Source organism: Colobus angolensis, unplaced genomic scaffold (assembly GCF_000951035.1).
Source record: "Colobus angolensis palliatus isolate OR3802 unplaced genomic scaffold, Cang.pa_1.0 Scaffold3, whole genome shotgun sequence".
NCBI classification, from domain to species: domain Eukaryota; kingdom Metazoa; phylum Chordata; class Mammalia; order Primates; family Cercopithecidae; genus Colobus; species Colobus angolensis.
Window position 1 is genome coordinate 18085566 of NW_012116265.1, and position 18929 is coordinate 18104494.

The 18929-nt window shown below is 40.4% G+C and overlaps 1 protein-coding gene across 3 annotated transcripts in view; it reads right to left on the bottom strand.

Annotated features, from left to right (window-relative positions):
- Positions 1-18929, bottom strand: part of TTLL5 (tubulin tyrosine ligase-like family member 5) — a 306711-nt gene that overhangs the window by 128606 nt on the left and 159176 nt on the right. The window lies entirely within an intron of this gene.

An 18929-nucleotide genomic window follows, 5' to 3' on the forward strand; every position in this document is an offset into this window, starting at 1 on the left:
AATGGGCACAGTTTCCCAGCGCTGTTCCCGCGATAGTGAGTTCTCACGAGATCTGATGGTTTTGTAAGCATTTGGCATTTCCCCTACTGGCACTCATTCTCTCTCCTGCTCTGTGAAGAGGTGCCTTCTGTCATGATTGTAAGTTTCCTGAAGCCTCCCCAGCCATGTGAAACTGTGAGTCAATGAAACCTCTTTTCTTTATAAATCACCCAGCCTTGGGTATTTCTCCATAGCAGCGTGAGAACAAACTAATACAGATGGCTACTATCAAAAAGAAAGAAAATAAGTTTTGAGGATGTGGCAAAATTGGAACCCTTGTGCACTGCTGGTGTGAATGTGAAGTGGTGCTGTAGCTATGGAAAACAGTAGGATTGTTCCTCAAAAACTTAAAAATAGAATTACTCTTCTTCTCCAAGACAAAATTTCAAATGGTAGATGACACCAGTGCTTTGGGAGGGTCTAGACTGCAGGTGTGCTCAGGGCCCATACCACAGAGCTCACAGAAGCAAGACCAAGTATAAGGAATGTGTCACCATCTGCATGCTGGGCTGCCTGGACAAGAACATGAAAATCAAGTCCCTGGAGCAGATCTCCCTCTTCTCCCTGCCCATCAAGTAATTTGAGATCACTGACTTTTCTGGGGACACTCTCTCACGGGTGAGGTTTTGAAGACTACACTTGTGGCAAAAGCAGACCCACACTGGCCAGTGGACCAGGTTCAAGGCACTTGTTGCTATCAAGGACTACAATGGTTACATCAGTCTGGATAATCACTCCAAGGAGGCAGACCCCACATCTGTGGGGTTATCACCCTGCTCTCCATCATCCCCATGCAGCAAGGATCCAAGGGAACAAGATCAGCAAGCTCCACACTATGCACTACAAGTGACTGGCTGCTGCAGCTCTGTGCTGATGCGCCTCACCCTCGCCTCCAACGGCACTGGCAACATCTTAGGTCCTGCACTCAAAAAGCTGCTGCTTATACCTGGTACTCATGACTGCTACACCTCAGCCAGGGGTTGCACTACCCTCTGAGCAACTGTGACAAGGCTACCTTTGAAGCCACCTCCAAGATCTTTAGCTATCTGACCTCTTACTTCTGGAAAGACTGTTAACCAAATCTCCCAATTGGGAATTCACTGGCCATCTAGTAAAGACCTGCACCAGAGCCTCTGTGCAAAGGATGCAGGCTCCAACTCTGGCTACCATGCAGTGCTTTTATATAGGAAAAATAAAGTGAATAATTGATTTTAAAAAACACAATTAACATACTATCCAGCAGTTTAACTTCTGGGCATATACTTAAGGAACTGAAAACAGGGAGGTAAAAAGATATTTGTACACTCGTGTTTGTAGCAGTTTATTCACAATAGCCAAAAAGCAGAAGTAAACCAAGTATCTATCAATGGATGAATGAGTAAACAAAATGTAGTGTGTGTGTATGGGTGTGTATAAATATATACACACACACACACCCGTACGCACACACACATATATATATCCAGATACACACATACATATATATATATGTTTAATGAAATATTTTATATTATTCAGCCTGTAAAAGGAAGGAAATTCTGACACATTATAACATAGATAAACCCTGAGGATATTATACTAAGTGAAATAAGCCAGTCACAACAAGATAAGTACTCTATGATTCTACTAATAGAGTTACCTAGAGTAGTCAAAATCATATAGATAGAAAATACGACGGTAGTGTCCAGGGGTTGGGTAGAGGGAAGAATGTAGAGTTACTGCTTAATGGGTATAGAGTTTCAGTTTATCAAGATGAAAAGAATTATGGAGATGGATGGTGGTGATGATTGCACAATGTGAATGTACTTAATGCTACTGAACTGTATACAGTTCAAATGGTTAAAAATGGTTAAGATGGTAAATTTTATATTGTGTTTTAACACAATTTTTAAAATAGTAATTTTTTAAATGATGATATGTGATTTCCAAGTCTAGGTCATAAAAGACATTGTGGCTTCTACCCTCCTCTCTGTTGAATCACTCATTCTGAGGGAAGCCAGTTGCCATGTCATGAGGTCACATAAGCAGCCGGTGGAGAAGTCTACATGGACAAGTCTATGTAGTGAGAAACTGAGGCCTCCTGCCGACAGCCAGCATGAACTCATTATGCATATGAGAGTGAAAAACATCATGGAAGTGGATCCTCTAGCTCCAGTTAAGCCTTCAGATAACTGCAACCCTCTTGGCTTGACATCTTAACTGCAATGTTATAAGAGAATTTGAGCCAGAACCACCCAGCTAAGCTGCTCCTCAATTCTTACAGAAACCTACAGAAGCTGAGATAATAAATGTTTATTATTTTAAGCCACTAAATGTTAGAGTAATTTGTTTTGTTGCAATAGGTAACCAATGCAATTATATTGATAAATTGTAAAAAGAAAAAAATCAGCTTTAAAGCATTATCATGTCATAGTGGCCTGCTCTCCTAACACACCACAATTTAGGGCATATTTTCCATGATGGTCTATTGCTGGATTACAACACACCTCTTCATTCAAGTTTTGGGAAAGAGGCTTCAACTTTTCTGTACTGAGAAAACTTCACAAGTGTGTAAAGTTTGATCAGTATGTAAAATATATTTGATTACATATATTTTATTTTTATTTTTAATTTTTTTTGCATACATAGCAGGTGTATACACTTATGGGTGGTATGAGATATTTTGATAAAGGCATGCAATGCGTAATAACCACATCAGAGTAAATGCAGTACCTATCCATCACCCCAAGCATTTATCCTTTGTGTTACATACAATCCAATTACACTCTTTTAGTTACTTAAAAATATACAATTAAATTATTTTTGACTATAGTCACCTATCCATCACCCCAAGCATTTATCCTTTGTGTTACATACAATCCAATTACACTCTTCTAGTTACTTAAAAATATACAATTAAATTATTTTTGACTATAGTCACCTTGGTGTGCTAGCAAATACTAGGTCTTACTCATTCTAACTATTTTTTTTGTATCCATTAACCATCACTACTTCCCCCTGTCACCCCGAATTTCTTCTACCTTTCCCAGTCTCTGGTAACCAGTAGTCTACTCTCTATCTCCATGAGTTCAATTATTTTGATTTTTGGCTCCCACAAATAAGTGAGAACATGCAAAGTTTGTCTTTCTGTGCCTGGTTATCTCACTTAACATAATGACCTCCAGTTCCATCATGTTGTTGCAAATGACAGGATCTCATTCCTTTTGTGACTGAATAGTACTCAACTATGTATATGTATCACATTTTCTTTATCTACTCATCTGACGATGAACACTTAGGTTACTTCCAAATCTTAGCTATTGTGAACAGTGTGGCAACAAACTTGAGAGTGCACACATCTCTTCAATATACTGCTTTCCCTTCTTCTGGGCAGATACCTAGGAGTGGGACTGCTGGGTTGTATGGTAGCTCTATTTTCAGTTTTTTGAGGAATCTCCAAACTGTTCTCCATAGTGGTTGTACTAATTACATTCCAACCAGCAGTGTAGGAGGCTTCACTATGCGCTACGTCCTCGCCAGCATCATTACGTGCCTTTTGGATATAAGCCATTTTAACTGGGATGAGATGGCATCTCATTGTAGCTTTGATTTGCATTTCTCTGATGATCAATGATGCTGAGCATTTTTCATATATCTGTTTGCCATTTGTATGCCTTCTTTTGAGAAATGTCTGTTCAGGTCTTCTGCCTATTTTTAATTGGATTATTAGTTTTTTTCCTACAGAGTTGTTTGAATTCCTTACATATTCTGATTATTAATCTCTTATCAGATGGTTAGTTTGCAAATATTTTCTCCATTCTGTGGGTTTAACTACATATTTTAATACAACATAATGGTTCTGTTTGTCAGATGAAACGTTGAGCTGTTTGGCTCCTGTCACATGGTATAGAGCACAGTCCATTTGCAATACACAAGAAGAGAAGCATGACGTCAACCTGGTGCCAAATAGAGACTGTGTGTTTACTACAATCTGAAGAAACTTTGTCCTGTGAGTATATTAGAGTTTAGTGAGGACAGTAAATAAATAGCAAAACTCAAACAGCCACATGGTCCTGAAGGATGACTGAATGAGGAGGATAACTATAGATACCTAATGGACACTGGGAGACAATGCTCTACTTTAATATTGATTCCACCAGGTGGAATTCACTGGGTTGAGTATTGTCTTGCGTCTTTTGATCCCTTCAACTGTGGCGATCAAAGTTCTAGTATGTGGAAGTGTGTTGCAAACACAAAAAGAATGACAATTGCTGCCATAGCAGGTTTTTAGCCAGCTGAGTGCTAGGGTACCTTACTAGAGGAAGTCAAAGCTCAAATTCTTTTTTTTTTTCTTTTGGAGACAGGGTCTCACTCTGTTGCCCAGGTTGGAGTGAAGTGACACAATCATGACTCACTGCAGCCTCAACCTCCTGGGCTCAAGCAATCTTCCCATCTCAGCCTCGTGAGTAGCTGGAACTACAGGCACATGCTACCATGCCTGGCTAATTTTTGAAATTTTTTGTAGAGATGAGGGTCTCACTATATTGCCCAGGCTGGTCTCAAACTCCTGGGCTCAAGCGATTCTCCTGCCTCAGCTTCCCACAGTGCTGGGATTACAGGTGTGAGCCACTGTGCCCGGCCCAAAGCTCAAGTTCTAATGATGATAAGTATGCTGAGTTGTGGTTCCGGTTAAAGGAAAAAGTCCTGACCTAATCCATCTATAGAATAAAAAAGTTCTTTTTAAATGATGGTATGTGATTTCTTGCAGTAGGCTAAAGAACTGCCCAGGTGGAAGTCTGGTCTGCGAATTTTGGGCATAGGTATGTATTTAAACTGCCTGGGATGGCAGGCAGTAAAAAATATACAGAGTAAGGGGTAGAACTGGGCTGGATTCACAATGGTAAAACGTGTTTGCCAAATAAGAATGGGAAAGGGAAGGGGAAAGACAGTGGAAGCAGAGGTACAAAGATGCAGAAATGTTTTTTAAAAACTCCCTTGATTTCTTCATTTGACACTGATCAAAAGAGCTGACAACAAGATAAAATCCCTTTAACATAGTATACCAAGCACTTTAACTTTACAACTTTCCTACTGTATCCTCAACCATATACTCCCCTACTTGAATGTGATGCTCCCACAATACTGCACTTCAGGTATGCTCTTCCACACCTCCCTGACTTTGCACAAATCTCTGCCATTTTCATCTCGTAAAAACCCAATAATTCACTCTCTGCAAAATCAATCCTGGTTTTCCTCTGATTTAGCTTGTTCTTCCAGGCCCCACATCCCTTTCACTAGCATGTTTTTTGTACTGTGACTATTCTTCACCGTGATGATTTCTTCCCTACTGGACTAACCATTGAGTTCATCATTACTGGTCTTTGTACACTCAGAGCCTGGTAACATTATGGTCATGTAATGTCTGTTGAATGAAAAATGAATGAATAAATGAACATGCCTCTATCTGGGATAATCACATGCTTCACCTAAAGAAAGGAAACTCTAACAAATAACCCTTTGAGAAGTCAGAGAGATCAAATGGAAAATTTATCAGGCAGAGAACTAGAAGCCCTGGATTCCACTCCTTACTTTATCACTAGGTAAGCATGAGAATTTGTACAATCTACTTAATTTCTCTGGGTCTCCATTTTTAACATTTCTAATGTATGGGTACGGGTAAGGGTAGATGACATAGAAATGTTTACATGGATTCCCACTTACTGGGCACTTACTCTATGGCAGGCATTATATACAGTAAAAGTACTTTTCTTAGCCCATTTAATTTTCATTTGCTCCTGAGAACATCTCTAGGAAGTAGGCATTTATTCTCCATGTTAGAGATAAGAATATTAAGTTCAAAGAACTTGTCCTAGGCAAAATAGCCAGTGAGTGGCTAAAAAAGGAAGGAATCCAAATTGGTCTACCTCTTAACCACATGCTTTCAAACATTAGGTCATAACACTTAAATGGGAGATCTTAGATATTTTTCAATAAAAAAAAAATCGGGAGCTTCTCAAGCCATATGATTGTCCCAAAATATGGCAGCGCTTATTTATCCTATTTTACTCTGAGAAGGAGCTGCCTTCAGATGCTGGGGACTGGGTGACAAGAGTGTGAAGATACACCAAACAGCAGAGTCTTGAAATATGAAACAGCCTTTCTGGATGAAAGGTCAGAGCTCAGAGAAAGAAAGAAAATGCAGGATGCAATGATATGAAAGAGGGAGGCTAGGCGATGGGCTGGCAGAAAAACAAGGACAGTGAAAGGAACGCAGGAAGGGAGGCTGAGATGCTGACAAGGGCATGGGGCTTGGCTGAGGAGAATGATGAAGGCACCTGGTGTTCCCGATGGGCAGAGTTGAGGGAGGCAGGTGGCCACGCTGAGGAGACTGGCCCACCAGTTCAGCAATTCCCACTGAAACTGGGAACCTGATGGACAAGCCTGCTGCCCTAAGAACAGAGGTGGTTAAAAGAGAGAGCTCAGCCTGGGCCTGATAGGAGAAGGGAGACTTACGAAAACAACCACCCCACAGCTCCAAAAGGAGAAGCTTGCAGACTGAAAGAGAAGCGATGACAGACAGTGCCTGGAATGGACCGTTTAATGCTTTAAACCTGTGCCAAACTAACTGAGTAATGTGAGACTGAACTGGTGATTTACCTCAACCCTGGGAGAGATTAGTCTGTGTACATCAGCAGCAGAAACAAACATTACTATTTTATAGTGATGAGTATTATTAATACTGAAAAGACCCAATCAAGTGTAATACTTTACAGTTTACAAAGCACGTTCACTTATGGGATCTCACTGAATTCCCATGACAATCCAGGCATCACTTTCCACATAGCAAAATTAGGCTTCGGTTTTGTCAGATGATTTGCCCCAAGTCAGGAGGACCTGTAGCTGGCACCTAGGTCTTCCCATTCCTGGTCCAGAAATAAAATGTAGCTTGTATCTCAGGAAAGAAAGAAAAGACAGTTAACTACACAAGGGAACATACACTAAACTCCAAGAGTGGAGTTCAGAGGAAGCAGCAAATTTGGGGGCAGTTGGAAAAGGCTTCAGGTGACTGTAGACTGGATGGGAGAAAGGGATTACTAAGCAAGAAGGCAGGGAAAGCACAGTGGCTAGGCCTTAAAGGGGTATTCTACCTCCCCAGCCATTCTACTGCAGCATAGCAGCTGCAAGTGCAATCATTTAACAAATATTTATTGTTGACATTGCGCTCAATGCCAAGGAGCCAATGGCGAGCAAGAAGTTTACTCTGAGACCAGCAGTATCCGGGTTACTTGCTGTGGGGGTGGGGGTGTGTGTCATCTGTTCTTTGGTAAAAAGGGAGAAGTTCTAGCCTCAAGAGTGACACCCCAATCTATCGCAGAAATGTAGGACCTCCAGTTTTTCAAACTGTACTGTGTTCCCAAAACAGAAGAGGACTGTGCCCCTCCTTTGGCAGGTGATCAGAAAGGGACAGAGCTGAAAACGGGGCATTAAAATGGCTATTTCATAGCAGAGTTGTAGTAAAAAGAAAAAGCCAAAAGCCAAAAGGATTGTGTTTAGTTCCTTACTCCACAATTTTATATTTGCCCTCCCAACAGCCAAGCTCCATTGTGTATACTGTGCACACACAGTAAAGAAAAAATGTGATATGGGAACACAGGGAGAGTCTGCAAAGTGCTGAAACAGCATACCTGGCAGCTGCTAAAACAAAACTTCAAAGATTTGGCGTCTATGAAAAGCCATCAGGCAGGACCCCACCCACTCCCCCTGCTAGCCACGGCTTCCCTGGGAGCTAGTACACGTAACCACTTCCGCATGTTTGGCTCTGTTCCCCAGAGTTAGAGCAGCTCTAGAAGCCATGTCAGAACTTCCAGCCAGGCAGGTGGGGGTGGGGGTGGCTGTGGGCAGTAGAGGAGGGAGGGTAGAGAAGCAAGACTCCCCCAACATCTAGCCATGGACACATCTCAGAAAATAAAAAGATAATGCTGGGATCTGCTTAAAAAACCCCTTCCTCTCAGTTGGCCTAGCTCTGATAGGTTAAATACCAGTTACACTGAAGCTCTGATCTTGTGAGATTCCCAAGGCATTAGAATATTCCCCTTCCAGGACCACAAATTAGTTCAAGAACAGCATCTGTAGTAAATCTCCAGATCTAAACAAAAGAAGCTCAAGATCTACAGAAGATCCTAAGAGGATATCAACAATGTACCTTTCTTAGAAACTCATCCCTTTTTACTTTTTATTTAACTAACCAGGTTTGGGTCTTTATTACATCTTCCGGGTCAACTATTCAGTCCTGCACTGTCCAATATGGTAGCCATGAGCCATGTAAGCTCATTTTGAGCTTTTGACTTGTGGCTTATATGACTGAGAAACTGAAATTTTCATTTTATTTAATTTTAATTAAAACTTAAATATACACATGTGGCTCATGGCTACCATATTGGACAACACTGGTCTAGTCACTCATTCACCAAACATTCACTGAGCACTTTGTGCAGGGCACTGTAAGGATACAAAGATGTGTAAGACTTGGTCTCTGCCTTCAAAGAGCTTGCCATCTACTGTAGGCCATAAGACAAGCATACAAACAACCATAATATAAGCAGGAATGGTAAATGGCACAGCAGAGACATATAAAGGATATTAGAACTTGCAATCCTGGAGTCGGGAGACGGTGGCCTAACATTATTTATCCCCCGACCCCCACACCTACACTAACCACTCAGGTTGGAGATGTCAGAAAGTCTGTTCAGTGAAGGACAGTGAGAAGAGAGGACTACTATAAAGAACATCAAATGAGCCAAACATCATGGAATCACAAACTCAGCAAACACTACAACTTAATAGTCAACCAATGTGAAAAGGCTGGGGGTAGAGAAAGCTCTATCCTACACTAAGCTGTCAAAGATGGCAGATGCCCTTCTACCCTTAAGTATCTTCCAGAAGTGGCTCCTATGACTCCTGTGGGCTGGGCAGGGTAGGGAGAAGGATGAGAAAAAGAAAGGTTTTCTACCATTTTCTTTTCTTCCACACCCTACCTACCTCTGCTCCCCAGACTAGGGAGGGCCTTGTGCTTATAGAGTACTTTTTACTTTGGACAACTATAAAGAACCGAGTAAGATCCAAAAGAGAAGCAACAGGGCCTAGTGACTTGGGAAGTGTGTGGTGTATGTGCATGAAAGAGAGAGAGAGAAAGGTTGGAAGGAGGGGCTCTAAGCTCAATGGACAGAGACTAGGGCTTTTCTCTTTAGTGTTCAGTTCTCTGTGCTAGAAAGGGCTACAAAGATTCATTCTCTAGGAATTAAAATTACACACTTAGAGCTTCTTTTGAATTACATCTCTCAGGATCATGATTCCAATAGATGAAAAGCAAAACGATGAGAAATCCTAATAAGATCTACTTGGGACATCAGGGAAGGTTGCAGGAAGACTGGGATAAGCTGAGCCCTGTGCGAGAACAGGATATCCATTCATTCATGCTTTTACTTAATATTTGTACATCAATAAGTTCCCACTGTTTACCAAGGCACTGGGATACAATAATGAATAAGACAACATACACTTAAGTGAAAGAGTGATAGAAAGTAAACAGTAAATAAATAGAATAAGTGCTATGGAACTGCAAATGTGAGGACGTGGTGATGGGAAAATATACAAGGCTTGTATATTTGGGTTCCAAAATACTATCTTTCATTTTTCATTAGTTATTTTAATGAAAAAATAAAAACTGTATATATTTATGGTATACACCATGATGTTTTGGAATATGTTATACATTGTGGGATGGCTAAATTGAGCTAATTAACACATGTTTTAACTTACATATTTTTGTGTGTGCTGAGAAGAGCTAAAATCTACTCTCTTAGTGATTTTCAAGTATTTAACACATTGTTACTAATTATAGTCACCATGTTGTATAGTAATAGGCATACTTTGGATCTGTTGAGTTGGCTGACGCTGAACTTATGAAGAAGAATACAAGTGGAAAGCCGGACTGGGCCCAGATGCAGGTGTTCACCTTGGAAATCAGGCCACAGTTTTTTTTGTTTTTGTTTTTCACATTGTGGTGTGTTGGATCCTTTTCCTTCTTCTTGAAAAAAATTTGTTTTAACTATCCAAGTGACCAAAATGTCAATATAGGAAATATTTAGAATACAGAAAACAAATTAGAAAGACTTAGACTTAAGAGGTGGCAGCCTAATTATGCTATATTCCCAACAATTTATCCTTATCAGCAATACGGCCAGTATCTCACTATTTCTCTAACTTTTCTACTACATCTCATTTAGTTGTGAACTTGGAAGAAAGTAGAATGATTGATGATACTTCCTAACTCCCCCACACCAACTTCTAGGCTTTTATATGAAGTAAAAAACCTCCTTTACGGATATGCCAGCTTGATTTCAGTTTCTATCACTGGAAACTCCAAGTGTTTTGACTAATACATTATTTCTGACAGAAACACTCTGTCTGAGTCAGACTGGTTCCCACTTACTGTCCCTTGAAAATACCTTAAACATCTTGCTTCTTTTTCGTTCCTTTCTATTCCTTAACCTATCCGTAGCCTATACACCTGGGACTGAATTTAAACACTACCTTAAACCCTTCCTCTGCAGAGCCTTACCTTTTCACCCAAGTCTTTAGTACCTTTTCTGAATTGTGAACTCATCTGAACCCATATGCCCTTTTAAAATCACTTACTTTGTGTGTTACATGAAAAAAAATATATAAATATATAGGACAGTATTATCCAGACTGCCCTGCTGAACTGCCAACTCTAACTTAGTAAGAATATGGATTACAATTCTTTGATCCTCTCAGATTCTCACACAGTGTCAAGCATCAAATATATGTGCAATTATCTCTTAAGTGATGAGTATCAGCTTGTTGGCCTATCCAAGCCCCATCTACCCTTCCAGATTCAGCTCACACCTTTTCTTTTTCATGAAGTTTTTGCCAGCTTCTCCAGCCACAGTGATAAATTTCTCCTCAGAACTCTCACCACTTAACAGTTTTCATCTTCCTATTCAATAATTAAGCACATATTGCTTTATGGTACTTGCACTAGTAGCTTTTATGATTAGTAATTTTCCTTCTTGAGGACAGGGACTTGTCTAATACCTCCTTCAGAGCCCAACCTCTCAAACTGAGGAGATATTCAGTAATTTTACATGTTAACTTTTTGAGGATAACATTATTGTAACAACTATCAGATGAAACCATTTCCCAGCTGAAACATTATTTATTACCAGTTTCACTCTTGCTTTTGAACATATTTTAACCGACTAAATATTTGTTGAAGAAGGTAACAAAACTCTTTTTGAAGCTTATATTTCAAATGTCAGTACTGAGTTCAAGCAGCTAGTAAGATATTTGAGAGTATTCAACAGTATTAGGCAGGGTCTTTCATTTACTTAGTTTTACTTGATGCAACCCAGTTTGAGAAGAATGTACAGTTGACCCTTGAACAATACAGGGGTTGGGGTGCCAATCCCAGCACAGTAGAAAATTCAGGTACAACTTCTGACCCCCTACAAAAACTCAACTACTAATAGCCTGTTGTTGACCAGAAGCCTTATGGAGAAACAGTAATTAACACATATGGTATATGATATACGTATTATATACTGTATTCTTAATAAAAAGTAAGCTAGGGAATAAAAAATTTATTGAGAAAATCATAAGGAAGATAAATATATTTACTATTCATTAAGCAGAAGTGAATCATCATAAAGGTCTTCATTCTTGTCATCCTCATGTTGAGTAAGCCAAGGAGGAAGAGGAAGAGAAGGGGTTTGTCTTGCTGTCTCAGGGGTGGCAGACATGGAAGAAAATCCACATATAAGTAGATTCGAGCAGCTCAAATCTGAGTTATTCAAGGGTCAATTGTGATTTGATTTCCTCTAGCCTTTAAGTATATCCAATTTACTAATCTCTTTATGGCTGCCTTACCTACTATGCCAGAAAGCCTACTTTTCTCATCTAAATCCTTTTAAATTATAGTCACATCATTGAGATGCACCCATATGTCATTCTCACCAAAGATAGTAAAACTTATTTTTAAGATCAGCCAGGCCAGGTTGGGCACCGTGGCTCACGTCTGCAATCCCAGCACTTTAGGAGGCTGAGGCGGGTGGATTGCTTTAGCCTGAGAGTTCAAGACCAGTCTGGGAAACATGGTGAAATCCCCTCTCTACAAAAAATACAAAAATTAGCCGGGCATAGAGATGCACACATGTAGTCCCAGCTACTTGGGAGGCTGAGGGAGAATCACTTGAGCCTGAGGGGGCAGAGGCTGCTGTGAGCTGTAATCATGCCAACGCACTTCAGCCTGATGACAGAGTGAGACCTTGTCTCAAAAAAAAAGAAACAAGCCAAATGTGTACTGGCTTTGAAGTGAACTTAATATGAATCTTAGCTTGACAATTCATGAAAACCATGAGTTGTCCTTTACTGCTCCTGAAGCATAAGGATGGTCCAAGCAGGACGAGAGTTTATAACTTATAATGAACACCTGGGCCTGTCATATGTTGTGACATATCAAATCCCTGAACTCTCATACACTGGCTCTCTCACTAGCTTAGGACACATCACCCAAAGATCAGTTGGCTCCATATTTAAATAAACATTTAAAATTTGGCTTTTCCTAACTATCTTTCTTTACGAGCATTTTAATGATTTATAACAACAATTTTAATAAAAGGGTACTTACTTCACAATATAAATAAATAATGTCAGCTTTAGTATTGTGATTACATATTACTGCTTTCTCTGCTATAATACTCTATTTTACTGTATATGAGTTATGGCCAGTTGACTCTAAACTGTGTCCCGGTGTAGCAAATACCATATACCAAGCAAGTACAATTTTGTTTCTCTCTTTCAAAAAAAGGGAACTAAGAGTTAGTTACCAAGAGCGTATACCAAAACTTTGTCCCACAAAGCAGCTTCAGGAAAAAGAAGCCTTTTATTCCTTTGCAGATATATAGTTCTATAGTTTTCTTTTATGAAAACATAGATACAGGGAGTTTTTTCTTATCAACATCTTAACTCCTGAGACCTTTTAAAAAAGAGCATTGATTTCTTAGCTGTACTGGGTAGGTAATATACTAAGAGTCTTTTAGCAGCAAGAAGGGCAGGTGGGTAGGATGAGATCTTTAGTTAAAGGCTCAGGAAAACTGGCTGCTTTTCCTTCTAAATTTGTTGAGTCGATACTGGGTAAGCTTTAAACATGGATCATCAGTGTTCCTCTACATGAGTCAGAAAGAAGACTGTGTTTCATCACGCCTGTGATCTTCCCAGGCTCTTCCAAAGCTGGTAAACCAGTTAACCTGAAGGGATAGAAGCTGATAGAAAAACCATGCCAGGAGAATTAAACTAAATTATAAATAAAGCAACTCATACAATTTCCTAATTCTAAAAATGGAGTCTCATTTAGCTTAGTGTAAGGAATTCTGTCATATTCAGGCCTCTTAAAACCAAAATAATCATCAATTTTGTATAGTTACAAAATTATAAACAGTTAAATAAGATTAAACAGTTAAATAAAAAAATTATTTGACCAGTAAATAATTTTTGTGAAACTACGGGGTTTTCTTTTAAATCCTTACATAGTCTTTTTCAACGTTGTAGTTAAAAACACACACACACACACACACAATTTAAAATGTACCATCATAACCATTTTTATGTGTACAGTTCAGGAGTGTTAAGTATAATCACACAGGTTTTGCCTCTAACAAAGACTCGTGTGTGTGTGTGTGTGTGTGTGTGTGTGTGTGTGTGCGCGCATGTGTATCCTAAAGAAATAGAAGTTAGTTTATCATTAATACTTCAAAGCAGTGCAGAGTGGAGTGAAGGAGGCAAACTTAACTAGAAAAACTGACACTGGCAAACTGCAAACACTGCATTCCATGCTTTATTCTGACTTGTGGATAAGAAAGATCCACGTTTTTCACTCCTGACACTCGGCCCCAGGTTCCTGAACCTATGCTACCTAGGCCCTGGTATGACGTCCAGCCAGCTATCTGTGATGGATTTCCTAAGCTTCCCAACATTCCTTTATTAGGCAGAAGCCAATCACTTTTGCTCTTAGAAACACTGACAGCACTCAGCTCTCTCAGTGAAGGAGGAACTGCAGAATCTGTCACAGAGCTTGAATTGACGCAGGGTATAACTCTTTACAGGTTATGTGTCTGGCTGGGTGAGAAAAGTAGCAGAGAAAATTCAGATAGAAGTATAGGCCTTTATCATACATGTTTTCCTCAGGGGAAGGAATAGTTAAGACTCAGGAGAAAGGTGAGGTAAACTTTATGAAAGAGAAGAAAGAGGCATAAGGAGTGGTGAAGTATCACTTCTGCAGAACTCTGAATATGAATTTTTTTTAGTCCCCCCAAAAAAGTAGTTTCTCTTTGATTGTGCTCTTTGGCTGGAAAGCATTGTTTATATAACAGGATAAAGTACAAAATTATAAGCTCCAAACTGCTCCAGAGAAAAGCTCTCCCAAAGCTCGACCCCCAGGATAGATGGAAAATATGAGTGTTTACTGGCTGGAACATCGAGCTGCAATGGAAATTTCAACATTCAGGAGACAGCAGAGAAAAAGGGCCTGCTGAGTAAAAAAAAGCTGACCTCCAACCAAGGGGTCAAAGAAAAAGGAAGAGTCTCTTGTTGGCCCCACTCTGATGCCTTCCCATCCTCGGCTAGAAAGGCCAGATATCTGTTATCCAGTCCCAGGAGTGTACTGCACAGGGGTGATGGCCACTGTGATCTAAACTAGGTACTAAACTAAGTGGTGAACAATACCATATCCCAAGCAAGTTCAATTTTAAGTTTCTTTCTTTCTTTCTTTTCTGGAAAGGGAACTGAGAGTTATTAAGAAACCTACACCAAAAAAGTAAAAAGTGAAAACCATGCTGGCCACTTTCACATACACAACTCTTAATCTTATAACAACTTAATGAGGTGGGTTTAACTATGTGCATTTAAAAAAAGATGGGGAAATCATGGTTCAGAAAAGCTAAGCAACTTGCCCAAGGTCACACACTTAACAAGGCAAACCAAGGTCTGCCTGACTCTAAAGTCCCTTCTCTTCCCACCATACTGTGCCATCTTCCTAACAGAAGCTGCGGGGCCCAATTCCTATAAAGGTAACATGCTTTTCAAGAAAGAGAAGTATTTAAAGGACTATGTTCAGAATAATTCCCTTATAACAGAGGCAGAGGATAAAAACAAAACCTTGCCATTTGGCCACTAAGTAATTTTTGTGGAACTATGGGGCTGTCTTAAATCCTTACATACTCTTTGTTTGACTGTAGTAAACACACACACACACACACACATAATTTTAAATGTACCATCTTAACCACTTTTACATGTACAGTTCAGGAGTGTTAAGTGCATTCACATCATTCTTCAATAGATTTCCAGAACATTTCCATCTTTCACAACTGAAACTCTATATCCATTAAACACTAATTCCCCCTCCCCTCTTCCCCCAGCCCTTGGCAACCACCTTTCTAATTTCTGTTTCTATGATTTTGACTGCTTTAGATGTTTCATATGAGCGGACTCATACAGGATTTGTCCTTTTGTGACTGGCTAGCTTCACTGAGCATACGACACTCAAGGTTCATCTGGGACAGGACTAACTCCTTACACGCCCTTCCTGACACCCTTTCTTCTAATCGTCTATGCCATAAAATTCAGATCTTTGTCATATGCTGCCTGCCACTGCTCTGTTTCATGTGTATACACTCCCTTTCCCTGCCAGACAGTAGCCTCTCAGTGATCAAACATTATGTCTTCAAAAGTCTTTTAGGCCCTACCCAGCACCCAACACTATTCTGAGAACATGGAAGATATACCCTAGAGAGTAAACTCTGAGATTGGAAACTATTCTGTTTTATTTACTGCTCCTCCCCAGCAACTAACACAATGCCTGACATATAGAAAATGTATAGGACATATTTTTAAAGGAAATTAACAAATTCAGTATTTCTGAGGACTGACTGAGAATGAAAAGATGAGAAGTTAGAGACCTGAATCTCCACCATCATTTCTAAGAATAATCTAAAAGAAGGGAGGAAAGTATTATTAACTGAACTAGAATCAGAATCTCTGAAAAATGTGCGCCTTAAACTTATGCAAAGCAGAATACCAAACTATTTATGATCTAATGTTGAATAAGAGGGCAGAAGGACAGGGTGACATAGAAAATGGTTCCAGTTTCCCAAGATTTCCCATTCCTCGGTGGCATTTCAAGTTCATACAGATGTTCTCTAGAGAATGGGAGCTGGCCAGGTGGAGGAGCCCATGCCCACAATGTCTTGTCCTACCACAAAAAAGTAGGAACAAACTCACGGCTGAGCTCTTTCTGCAAATTCCCCCACCTTTCATATCGAGGAACAGACAAATCCCCAGGATGCATGTGTGAAAAAGCCAGAGGTGGATAAAAATAATTCAGTGACAAATGCTGGAAAAACATACAAAGGGGCAGGAGCCAGACATTCGTGGGATTCCCTGACAGCTTGATCCACAAGGAAGGGCTGGACTGGAAAAAAACAGGGCCTCAGGTTCCTGCCAAGCTGTCTGAGGCCCTGTTCTTCCCAAATCATTCCAAGCAGCAGCCAAGACTTTACAGTAACCCTTCCATGTCTCACAAAGAAAAACGCACTAAGAACCCACTGAGTGCTCCACACCTAGAAAATCCTCCCTGATGTAGTCCAATTCCATTGCTGGCAGCAATGACAAGATGGCTCTGCACATCAATTTTCAGCTCCTAATGACTCCCCATGTACCCAAAAAATGGATAATTAAAAGGCAGCTTGAAAAACCTAATCTTTCTCGTTGGCTGAAGAAGAGCTAACACACCCACGTATCAGCACCTAGAAATTGAAAACATCACTTTAAGGAAGAGAGAGGTCATAGACACTTGGTACCTGCATCCTGGAGTCCCTACTGTATAATTCTAAGTCGACTTTGCTTGGAGGCACACCTCAGGCTTCTAAACATGTGACTGTATTTGGCTCTAACTGCTTTCTCTTCTGGAGAATGGCCTGCAATTAATCTCACTTATTACCTCTGAAAAGTAACAACAGAGGGATGGCTGGCCAAGTCCAACTCCAGAGTGTCTAGGGAACTGCAGGCTACATGGCCAGGCCTCAGACTGTCTGGGCAAGTCGTGGGCTCTTTGCCTTCTTCTCCCACAACAAAGCCTGAACAGGACTCCAGACAGACCAAAGGAACCAAGGGATTTGAGGAGCTGGGCTGAGCTTATACTGACCCAATGGGAGACGACAACCCTGAGGCTACATTTGGGGTGATTTCAAAACAGCGGGAGAAGAATAAGGTCGTTTGATGAAAACTTGTGTGATCCATAAAATTGGGAACAATAGCAACACCATAGGGAAATGAAAAATAACACTGTTTGCAGAGTTCTTGTGAGTCACCAGTTTTCATTCCTGTGGCTACCAAGTCAGTGAATTCTCTGACATGCAGAGACGAAAAGTACAGCTAGGAATGGGATTCTCTTTACATTTTATTACAGTTTACAGGGCAGCCCCTAGTTTAGTGAATTATCAGAACTAAACTGGAATCCACTGTTGCTACTGTAGAAAAACTATTCAGAGTACCTTTTATTTATCTAGCACCTACTTCCAAGGAGATCAAAGTGCTTTAAAGGCAATCTAAAAGTTCTCAAAACAGGCCACTTTATATGTAAGTATGCTTACCCAATAAAAAGATTAAATGAATAGCTTAGGGTCACTGAATGTCAAAACCAGTAATAAAACTCAGATCTCTAAGCTACAAATCCTGTATTCATTAAACTTAGTCACCCTTACGACTAAGGAAGAACAACAAGAGACTAAATATCCACCAAACAGTGACTTACCAGGTAAAAATGGAAACCAGGATATTGGGCTGTGCAGGTTGTATGCTGCAGGTCTGGCTGGGGCCTACATCACAGCCAAGTCTGGAAAGACCTCTGAGAATTCACTCAGGGCTCCTTTAGGGTGGGTGCCTCTGGGAATTCCATGTGGAACTGGGACTCTCAAGCTCAGGCTCCAGGCAGTCCTGGCAACCAGAGGTCACCTGGGGGCAGAGGAAAATGTCCCAGGGCTACCCTGAGCTGAAATGGGACTGAAAACTGGCTCCTGTGTTTGAAGAGGAGGTAAAGAGAGGGCTGCTGTGGGTAAAAAGAACTCAAAAAGGAAAAGACCAGGGGACTTTGTGGGGGTTGCTTTTTGGCTGGAATGGGTCAGGAGTCAATCGTGTAATGCACCATGAGCATTACTGCAGCCTCGTGGGCAGTATGGCTGGGAGAAGGCCACTCACAGTGCTGAACCTTAGGTCCTGGCACATCCTTGACCGAACTCATCATCTTTCATCTCACTACTAACAGGTGCTACCAAAAGAAAGCTCTAAACCCAGCCACAATTTTTATTTAGAATGTTTTCCCCCATTCCATCTACAAGCATAAAAAGTACTAAAACTCAATTTCTCCAAAATGTGTGGTTTTAACATTTTGTTTACGTAGGAGCAATGCCTGTAGCCTTGTTATACAGACATTATATCCAAAATTGCAGTGAAAATGTCTTCCATAAAAACAAGGCTCTGAATTTAAAATGAAAATGGAATATCTGGAAATTTTTTTATGGAAAATAAAGCTCTATGGTATAAACAGAATTTCTTGTTTACGACTGATGTTTTACAGCAGACTTCTCCTGGGGAGAGAACCGTGTGGAGGATGCTCTGCCTTAAAAAGTCCTGCCTCTTGGTCTTCGGCTCTTTATAATTCTCAGTTAAGATGACTCTTTTCGCCCTGACCACAATGATCACTGGTATGAAAGACACTGTACCACAGGATGATGTAATGTGCTTATATTTATGCTGCTTCCTGGGCAGAGCTTCTG